Source organism: Octopus bimaculoides, chromosome 4 (genome assembly GCF_001194135.2).
Source record: "Octopus bimaculoides isolate UCB-OBI-ISO-001 chromosome 4, ASM119413v2, whole genome shotgun sequence".
In the NCBI taxonomy this organism is placed as follows: Eukaryota; Metazoa; Mollusca; class Cephalopoda; order Octopoda; family Octopodidae; genus Octopus; species Octopus bimaculoides.
Window position 1 is genome coordinate 43,753,408 of NC_068984.1, and position 9,908 is coordinate 43,763,315.

General features: G+C 35.4%; 1 protein-coding gene across 10 annotated transcripts in view; it reads right to left on the minus strand.

Annotated features, from left to right (window-relative positions):
• The window catches only part of LOC106873997 (potassium voltage-gated channel protein Shaw), a 524,001-nt gene that overhangs the window by 268,950 nt on the left and 245,143 nt on the right, over window positions 1-9,908 (minus strand). Inside the window, exon 1 of one of the 10 annotated variants that reach the window (XM_014921543.2) lies at window positions 2,170-2,303. The exons of 8 other annotated variants lie outside the window; for them this stretch is intronic. The gene's annotated coding sequence lies outside the window, so the exon portion shown is untranslated. Of the gene's footprint in view, window positions 1-1,968; window positions 2,054-2,169; window positions 2,304-9,908 lie in introns of those variants that run through there. One more of the 10 variants, XM_014921544.2, reaches the window with a different exon arrangement.

Below are 9,908 nucleotides of genomic sequence, written 5' to 3' on the forward strand. Positions count from 1 at the left end.
TACCACATTACAGTAAGTACTCCTTTATCAAAAATCGCAAATATAATTCATAAAAAAAAAATAATGAAATTTTGAAAAAGTTGGTACATAATTATATACAAACAACACACACACACACACACACACACACACACACACACACACACACACACACACACACAGACAAAAAACGCTCACACGTGCAAATTTTTAAAAGGTAACTATAGAAAGGCGCACAAAACTTGTTGTATGTCAATCTTACATCGCATATAGTTTGGCACGAGCGCCAAGTGTTATTTAATACAAATGTACCTGATATTTATCTTTAAAATCTCAGAGTACAAAATACATGTAGAAACTATGAAAATGCATATTAAAACTCATACAATATACAAGACCACTTTATAATCTCTATCTATCTATCTCTCTCTCTCTCTCTCTCTCTCTATCTATCTATCTATCTATCTATCTATCTATCTGTCTATCTATCTATCTATCTATCTGTCTGTCTGTCTGTCTATCTGTCCGTCTACATGTCTACCTGTCTGTCTGTCCGTCTACATGTCTACCTGTCTACCTGTCTGTCTGTCTGTCAGTCTGTCTGTCAGTCTGTCTGTCTGTCTATCTACTTACATGCATACATATAATCCACACAGCATACACATTGTTACACAGACACACATATATATAATATAATAAAAAATATATACGACTAACTATATATATGTATATATGTATATATACACATACATATATACATACCCCATACAGACACACACACACACACACATACATACATATAATTAGCCATATATATTCAGGACTAGAGACCTTTTATTAAATTGAGTTTAGTAGTATACAGATAAGACAATATCCAGAATTTGAGACACAAATCAGGTGTAGTCTCGTTTGTAACGAATTCTTCGTAGTTAAAAGTTGACATGCTAAACGATTAAATGAAGTGTAAGATGGGAATATAATTGTCTCCAACGGCGAGACACTGTATCACATAATCTAAATACATGGTCAGATGGTGGACTTATAAGCTGACGTTTCCTCGTTAACTTCCTTGTCCAGAGCAGACGTGATCGAAGGATTTGCTCTTTTCAAAGAAAACAGTTTCACTTTTACCGAAGTTTTCGAGAGGAAGAGATAAATAGCTTATCTCTTATCATCCACTTCTTTTTTTTTAAATTCTATTTGCGACATAATGCATATATATACATTATAATATATATGCATATACAAGTATCGGTCCCTTGTGCAATTGCCTATGACTGTATAATCGTGTTGACAAACGCTTCGTAAGCGCAATCTTGTAGATGTACCGTTATGTATGTGGTGTATATATGTGTATATATATGTTTGTGTGTGTGGCTATTGAGTTGTTTTGACTCTTATTCTTAGCTTTACTGATTAGTACCCCTGTTCACTTTAGTGACGTATATATTTCTGTTTCAAGGTTGTAAAATTGCGAATTAGCCACCCTTATTAATTACACACACACACACACACACACACACACACACACACACACACACACACACACGCACATGTTTATATATATATGAGTATGTGCGTGTGTGTGATTTTGTGTGATTGTGTGGATGCGTCTGTATGCACATGAGTGTGTATATTTATATACGTTGCGTTTACTTGTGTCCTTTCAGATCAAAGCTAAAGTTTTCCAATCGATTAATAGAGAACAATAGAATAGGTATAAGACTGTAATAAGTTCTGGGATCTGTATGATGGACTTCTGAAGGCAGTGCAATAAACAGTACAATGAGGGAAATCAGTAGAACATAAAAAGCTAAAAGTATACCACTGCATACAAGCAGACGCACTCGTATTCGTGTCTGTGTATTTGTGAGCTTGTATAAATGTGTATTGCATTACATTCGTGTGTATTGTGCGCTCTTGTATATGTATATGTGAATATGTTTGTAAATATACATGTAGGCTTTGACTTAAAAATAAACGACTCACCAAAAAATACACCCTCTTTCTCCTATCTGCTCAGCAGGATATCTATTCACGTAAAAAAGATGTTGATCATAATTTCTAATTTCCGCTGGATTACAACCATTCTATTTAATCGCTGTTACTTAGCGATTGATGACATTAAAATTTCGATTAGAAAAAAAAAAAACACGTCAAAATTTGTTTTTAAACATAGATTGGACTCACGTCATGTTGCTTTTAGACTATAACTGCATTGTTTCTAAACTCATCTTAATCCTCGGCGTGATTATTTGTGATTTCCTTCAACAAGAAAATGGAAGTTAGACATTTGACTATCATCAAAGATCCAGAAAGCTCGTGGGATCAATTCCATCGTCGCCCGCTGTTTTCATAACATCAATAGGATCCTAATCTGTTAAGTAAATATACATTCACCAGCAGCTGACATATTTCACTCTGCTACTGTATAACTTCCTTTGTTTACAATTGGTTTGCTTTATAGGTTTTTTTTTTCTTTATTTTTACTTTTACTTTTATTTCTATATCTCTAGTCCAATGTTTTAGAATCTAACTTGACCTAGATGCTTGAGGAATTAAAATAATAATTAAAAAAACTATTCCTATCCATTCATTTCAGTCGACATTAAATTTTCAGTCAGCATAATATAATACGAAACAATTTAATGATCGAGAATAGCCGGGCAGGTGAACGTTAAGCTAAGTGCATCACAGTTTTCAATCATTTCGGTTCCGAGCTCTAATCTTGCCAAGTTCAACTTCGTTTTACATTCTTCACTGATCGATAGACAGCAGCCAATACGATACAGGAATCGATTCAATATACAATGCAATTTTACAAAGAAAAACTGGATTTATGCTCAGTTGTAAAAAAATCAATGACAAAAATTAACGAAGAGAAATAGATATTTTTAATCCTTAAATTTCGTAACTCAAGAGTAGGTAATGGAGAGTTTCCGAAGAAACTAAATACATTAGAAATTCCATGTCAGGAAGTCATTAATGAGTAGATAACTGTTTCTTTAATTCTCTCCATTGTCTTTCATATTTTCATGAGATTTCTTCCCATTATACCAGCATGCTGTCTTTTATTCGTTGTTCTTTCGATATTTATTAAATCTGCTCTTCCTGTTTTAGGTTTCTGTCATCTTGACAACTGTTAGTTATCGTTTTCGAAGTCGGTTTGAAAGAATCTTTAATGATAAAAATCGGTTTGAAAGTATCTTTAATGATAAGAATCTTTAATGATAAGTAGAATCCGAAGAAAATAATAACAGTCTGCATCAATAAATAGGAAGTATCAAAAGTTCACAAAGTGGAATGAATTATTTTTATGTGAGGGTGACGAAGATCAGAAATCTAACATTATGGACAAGACGTCTTGTCGAAAGGAGACGAAATATTTACTTGTAATACTGAATAAACTGGGACTAGTGAGAATGAGGGAAAATATTAAGTGGAAAATGAGAGAAGTCGGGAAAAGGGGAAAGGATTTTTGTAAGAGAACATCAGTAAAATCAGCTGGAATACGGGTTGATTTGAAAAATAGAGAATGGTGTTAAGGTGAAAGTTAGAAGAAAATACATAAAGATGCATTTATATGTATACTTAAATACACACACAAGCGGACATAAATAAACAGAAGAGTTGGTAGCCAGATCGAACGCCTGGTAATATGCGTAAAAATATTGCAGTATCACCGAGTATCTCAAGACTGACTGAATACGATCGACTGTTTTCGTTGATATGCATATTCAACAATTTGCTATTACATGCACATACAAAATTATATTTATTACCTATATTATTTTATAAAATTCTGTATTTGTTAATTCATTGTTGTTTTCTAAATAGTGATTGACCCTCTCCATGGTGAACACCTTCTCTAACTGATCCTATATGACATATCTTTGGAAGTCTCCTCAGGTTTAAGAGCCGTCTGTTCTACAGCATTTAAAATGTTTAAAAAAGCAGAAGTGCTACCACACGACCCTAAGTAATACTGCCTACAACTTGAATGCCACTGTCGATTCTCCTTCATTAATGACACTGACAAACATGCCATCAGAGAATCACGGTACCAATGCTCTAAACTTGGCAATGATTCTGCAGAGGCCGTTACGAATGAGAGTTAAATGCTTTTCTAAGGTTGATAAAAGTGGTGTAGAGATCATGTTATTGTTCAGAATATTTTTATCCTAAAGCTGGCATACTCCAAATACCATGTCGATTGTCCTGGGTTCTCTAAAGTCGCATTAGCTCTCGGGCAAAGTTGGGATGGCAACCAGTTGAACATTACTCAGGTGAGGATCATTCTAACAACTGGGAGCAGAGACAAGTCCAGTAATAGTTGCATCACTGATCGCTGGGATAACCACCGGCTTTTAAAATGAGTGGAAACCAGTGAGCTTTGAAACAAAGCTAGTATCTCCCGCCTTGTCGGCATGGTTGAAATGGTGTCAAATCAATGGGCTATGTTCTTCACCTCGCCATCAGCAAACGATATGCTGATCCCTATATGTGGCTAGCTATTACTGCGGAGAGACAGTTGACATCACTGTTCATCTGTCAGCAGTCATGAATGAAGAGATGCTCACATTACAACTTGTTGACTGTATACATCCTACCAGGCTATTTACAGTCAATAAAGTGACAAGGTTACTTGCATCCTACCGTAGATTGCTCTAACGATTGCTCTAACCTTTGCAACAATAGCAATTTGTAAGGGGGCTGTTATTTTACTGTCTATTCGTAGCCGACTATGAAATCACATCGTTCATTGTTCTCATAAAAATGCGCGCATCTACACACGCACTCACATAAACATACACATGCATATATAAACACATACATATCCATACACACTGATTTATAGAGATTGGGATCTGCAGAAATTTGTTGCTGCTACTGTGTGGCTACGGGAGGAAAAATAGGCAGCTGAGGACAACGAAGAACTAGAGAAGTTCATCCGGGCGAGGTGGAGTAAAAAAGAAAATAAGGTACTATTCCTTGTTTTTGCAGGTGTATGTCAAACTGCGGTGTAAGCTAATACCATGCAGGGAGACGATTCACAAAGTAGCTTGAATTGAACTTTCGAGTTACTGTTTTGGAGAGTGATTACATGTTGTTTCGAATATTTGGACGATGCTCATGGATTCAATCACATAAAGAACGGCTGGCTTAACCAAAGTGTAGAGGTTTGCAGGACGTACAGGTGATACAATATGGTTGGTACAAGTGCATGCAGTGAAGTACATCCACTTGGAACCTTACATTGAGGCAGCTTACGGGTGTAGGGCCACATGTGACATAGAGAGCGAGGACATTTAAATGTGCCAGGATGTATACTCCAGCGAAGGGAGATTCTAACCAAAATGTCACATTAAATTTTGCTTCCTCTAAAAGAGAGGGGAAAGATTGGGAAAGACAAGAACAATGTGAGAGTCGAAAGAAAGGAATTGAAAGTACTTCGGTGAAGTGGTAGAGTTTGATGGATGAAAGGTAGTGGAACACACGAACTACTGCTTCGGGTATTTACGATAAGATTTCTGAGACTGTGCCTGTTCCCTGCGCTCAGTAGAATACAGTGATCACTATAAAATCAGGGTAATACTGCGCGAAAAAGAATTGGCGCATTTCCTTAGATTTAGAAAGAAGAATTAACATTGTACGCTTGTAATGTTAATGTATTGTTTCTAAATGGAATCATAATGAATGGCCTCTCATTGATAATGACCAAGTGGATTTTTTCCCCGAGAGACCAAATCGGCAGAGCGGCAGACGATTTGTGATAATTTACTTACGCTCTTCCATATTGTAAGTTCAAAAGCATACTGAGAACCGGCAAATTACTGGGTGTCAATGTAATTAATTTGTTCCCTCACCAAAAAATGTTTGGCACTAGGTCTATAATAAAAATCAATTTATTTTAGACATGTGTTATCCCTTTAAGAGCAAGGATGCTAAATAGACATTGTATTTTTTTCTTGCGTATACAGTGACGCCGCTACTTAAAAGATCACTAAAATACTGTTGTTCGTTCGCTGTTTAATTTGTTTATTTTAACATACTGGAAAGTTCTGGTGGTAATCATAGTGGCAAAGGACGAGGTTGACTTAACTGATACTTTGTAGCAATATATTCTTCAGGATTTATAGTAGAATAGTGCAGCCAGATAGAAAGCGACGTAGTTAATGTTACAACCATATTTATAATATACTTATTTTTGTGTTCTTCCAGATCAGATCGTAAAGATAATAAGATTAAAATGATGTTTAAAACGGTTTCTATTGTTTTTTTTAATAGGCCTATGTATTTGTTTGAGATCACAGATGGCTTAGTAGATAGTTGAGTTGCATCCGTAGCCAAGAGACTTAGCTGCCATACGACACAGTACATGTATCAGTAAATAGATACTTCAGAATCAACAACAGTTAACGGATGTAAGCAGTGATATTACCGTAAAATTGCTATTTCGCTAAGGTAGGGATTGTGTATCTTGTGTATTTTGCGAGGCGTGTTAAATGATATAGTGTTGGGTGGTTATTGTGAGAGTCCGTGCTGTGTTGATTATATTATGTTAATATGAGTTATGTGATTTGCTGTTGGTGTGTCAGTTGTGGGTTGGCGCAGGAATAAGCAACATCAAGCATGGGGTTCAATTTACGTTGCATCATCGGAAAATGCCTTTTGCCCTAGCCTCAATTTAAGTCAAGCATTGCGTTTGAAATCGAGTAAAAAAGTATTCCGTCGGAGCCGGGCGGATATATTGCAACCTGTATTTCTGCCTTTGTTATGTATTCTACCACGCTGATTCAGCCAGAGAATTACATATGTATGCCATAATTTGCTACTTACAGATTTAACGAGAATGTAGTTCAATTAATTGAACATCCGAATGATAAAACCGACGAAGGACACATGTTATTGTCGGATGTTCTTTATTTAAGAGTATGTGTTGTGTTCTTATTTTATTGAGTGATGGTTGAGTACAAAAAGTATTGTTTGGGCTCTACTGTAGGGTGAGGTTTGTCCATAATCTGTCTAGTGGTATAAGTTGTGTTGTCAAATGGAAAGTGTTTTGCATAAGAAGTAGGCTGTGATTAACAAGAATACATTTCTGTCTTTGTTTAGAGTTGTAAGCCCTAATACGGTTTTTATGATTTTCTTCGTTCTTTTTTTGCCTACCCTGATAGTTTCTCGATTTTTTCCCGGCCGGTATTAACGTCAGAAGAGAAGAGGTAGACATATCTATAAGAATTCAAAGATTCTCATTTCTGTCTTTGAACTCAGAACGAAAGATGGAAGAAATATTGCAAAGCATTTTTCTGACGATCTTACAATTCTCCTAATCCACGACAACGACGACGACAGCAGCAGCAGCAGAAGAAGAAGAAGAAGAAGAAGAAGAAGAAGAAGAAGAAGAAGAAGAAGAAGAAGAAGAAGAAGAAGAAGAAGAAGAAGAAGAAGAAGAAGAAGAAGAAGAAGAAGAGGAAGAAGAAGAAGAAGAAGAAGAAGAAGAAGAAGAAGCAGCAGCAGAATAAGCAGCACAACAACAACAACAATAAGTACGACGACGACGACGACAACAACAACAACAATTATAATAATAATTTTACTTCCAGCATGGACACAAGGCTTGAAAATAGGAAGGCAGTGGCTAGTCGATTGAATCGATCTCAGTACTTCATTGTTACTTTATTAACTCCACATATTGATGCCTTTATCATAGCCACATGGTTGAGAGATGTTGAGATATTACATAGACAAATTATAGAAAGTGTGGAAGTTTACGTCGAAATCGAAACTAAGAGTGACGATGTTCATCGTACATAAATATGTGATAGTCGCCTGAGTGGAAGTCCACCATATTAGACTAGTCAAGTAATCCCACAAATCCAGGATGTCTACCAAGGGCAAGAACTCTCTCCCAGCTGATCCTCCCTATCTAGAAGCACCTAGCGAGTCTAAGGATATTCTTTCGAGATACTATCACTACACCCACTGACTCTAATAAATTTTCTGGAGGAGGACATCTCTCTTTCTATCTCTCTATCATTACTTTTTTTTTCAAAGAGGGAACTAAAATGCTTAATCATGGATTGGCTAGAAATGTATCTGCTTTCAGTAATTTCAGTCTCGTTCACTGCACAAAAATGTTTCCATAGACACGAGATATAGGAAAAGTCTTTATCCTTCCCTAATAAATGAAGGCAGCAGGGGGATTTTCATGATGGACTCGGCTGATAAACTAGATTCATTTTACTCGTGACTGTATCCGTTCGATAAACATCCATTAGCCAGCAATATTCATATATTGAATGAATGCGTGCAACACGAGTTTGCGCGTGAGTCCTCGAAATTGACGGTAGTTTTGTATCTGTGCAGTTGACTTTGAACTGGTAATATCCTGCACGTCCTCGGTAACAACGCCAGGGTAGAAATTTTTGGAAGTTATCTATTATTATCGTGTCGAAAATAATAAAAAGTCACCAAACAAGTGGATGTGTACGGTACGATTAGAATAAATATGGGACAAAATTCAAGTAGAAAAAAGGTCATGAGACCAAAATCGCATGGATACCTCGAGAAAAACTTTTCTAAATGAATGAGTGAATGCTTTATTTCGGATATTAATTAAAACGTGGTTTCCTCTTTCACACACATGTAATGTCATTATATAAACTGTACAGCCATCGTGTACAAGTTTCAATTAGTATTATCAATTATTAAATGACATTAAATAAATTACTTAATTAATTTATTGTTTACGACATTTTTTTTCGCGATTCTTTCCCAAGCCGCAATTGTGAATTTATTTCTATGAATCTTTTGCTTTAACTATTTACATTCAGCATTCGATCGACGCAATATTTGACCGATTTTATTGAAACTCAGATGGAATGGTAATGGAATGGTTGTAGTTGTAGTTTAATCCAAGATGAAAAGCAATTCCATCTCTGAACATCCTGTCTTTTTCATTTTTACCAAATTGTGTATCTATGTCTACATTATAATATTTTTAATTGCTGTATGAAAGAGATTAGGCCCTTAATCCTAATAAGTAAAGAGAGTTGACAGAGGTTTCCTGACTGGGTTGTACTGAAAATATTTGTTATTGTTATTTAGTCTCAGTTCAGTTTGATAGATATAGATCTATAATCAACGGTGTACCATTTTACGTTCGATAAATACTATAACTGAGACTAAATTAATATGTCCTTATTTATTCAAAACAGTAGGGCATGATTTGACAGTCCAATTATCAAGCAGAAGTTCCCTGTGGCTGCAAATTTATTCAACCCAGAATTATAAAATAGCTGCTAGGCCATAGGTGATCATTCGATTACAAAAATAAATTCCCTTTAGTGTATCTGTTTTCTTGGAAATGCTTTAAAAATTACAGCTTCATAGTGGTTAGTAACCATCTACGACTTGGCGAAATGTGTCCATAAGTTGTCAGTTGTAATTTGTATTATGCTGTAAAGAATCTTACATCATTATCAACAATGAAAATCCTAAAACAACTGATATGCATTACGTCAACAAAAGCTGCTGAGTGTATTGAAAGAAAGACTAAAATGGTGGAAGGCGATTTTATGGCGGAACCTTTATATGAACAACCGCCTTTGAAATGTAGTCTATTGGAAACAATACAAAGACTAATGCATTCAGAAGCATGTCAATAAGTACAATACATACATGTACACACACACACACACACACACATATACATGCACGCACGCACGCACACACGCATGTATGAATATGTATACGTATATGAACACATATGCATATAATATATATGCATATAATATATATGCATATATATATATGTATTTATGAATGTATGAGTTTGTATATGTATACACATACACACATATATACACATACATACATTCCTATATATACATACATTCATATATATATATATATATATATATATA